This window comes from Lactuca sativa, chromosome 4 (assembly GCF_002870075.4).
Source record: "Lactuca sativa cultivar Salinas chromosome 4, Lsat_Salinas_v11, whole genome shotgun sequence".
Taxonomy (NCBI): domain Eukaryota; kingdom Viridiplantae; phylum Streptophyta; class Magnoliopsida; order Asterales; family Asteraceae; genus Lactuca; species Lactuca sativa.
The window spans coordinates 68,684,446-68,685,977 of NC_056626.2; positions in this window are offsets into that span (position 1 = coordinate 68,684,446).

Consider the following 1,532-nt stretch of genomic DNA (forward strand, 5'->3'; position numbering starts at 1 on the left):
AATTTTACCTTGGATTTTTGGGTCATTATACTTTTAGTAATGACTAGCACACGACCTGAGGTTCATCACCTATCATGCAGACACATTCTTGTTTCTGTGCCCATTCCAGCTGAGTTGGCATTGGTTATGAGTTCTATCTTTTTCATTTGACTGCATAAGGCAAAGCACCTTGATCAATGAAAGTACATCGATCTATATGGGTGAGCTGCTTAATAACTTGGAAGAACTGGTAGGCCCTTGTGGTGCTGGATGGAAAGAAATTAAGATTAAGCGAGTTCAGACCATATGAGTTTGAATTTGTTATAAACCTTGTCTTATGATAGTCGTTGGAAATGACAAAATTCACATGGATAGGAAAACATACACTGTAAAATCTAAGTGACAAGAGGTTTTTCCCTACTTCATGAAAATGATAGTGAGGAAACACTTTCATGAGTAGATTTTAAAGGATTAGAGTAAGCAGTTGTGATAATTGCATTCTCAAATTCGAATATGATTACGACATCCCTTTTCATAGTTCAAATTGTGAGAAATGGCAAATAGTTTGAACATTCAGAGCTTTCTGCTATAAGTTTTGATGGGTTTAGACACACACATAAGCTTTCTAATAAAATGTGTATGAGCTTGAGAAGTCTAGATCAAGACTTATCGAAGCACCACATATCATAAATCTGAACATTGGTAAGAAAGTCAATAGGTATTGATTTCAAGAAGTCCAACTGATTTATGAGTAAATGTAAAAGCTAGTGGGTTCATAATTGTTATGATGGTAAGAAAATAATTGTTATGCTAGTGGGAGCATGATTATTATATAAGATGTTGCAAGTTAGAAATGCTATTTATAGGAAATAAATTTCTAAATTTGCAAAGTTGCAGAATTTGGAAATTGTTTCGCTATAGTAATGAGACATCCCAAATATACGGTCCAAAAATTTCGTTTTGAAACTTAATATAAAACCATAAATCATCCATAAATATAAAGAAAACCACGTATCATGTATCTTAAATCGTCATATAATATACTGTGACAAAACCATATGATAAAATTATAAGAGTATAAACTGTTGGATTAATGTCTAAGTCCATAACTATAAATGGTACAACTTGACCCGACCCGGCATGGTCCATTTGGGTTGCATGGCATCATGCACTTGGATAGACTAAATGAGAGAAATAAGACACTTATGGTTATTAATATATTATAAGTTCTAGTATATTAATAATAAGAATAATAAGATTATTTAATTAGTATTGATCAAGAATTAATCTAGGATTAATTAAGTGATCAAAAGAAGACTAATTAAATATATGGGTTGATTGTGCAAATCATCCATACTTATATAGTGGGCTAATGCTCCATGGATTATCTAGTTGGGCTAAAACCCATATGATGCTCCATGGTGTATTTGTACCCATGGATCATGGAAATGAAAGGCCATGTCAATTAGGGTTTACATGGTGTAACCCTAAATATATATATATATATATATATATATATATATATATATATATATATATATGCATCTTATTCT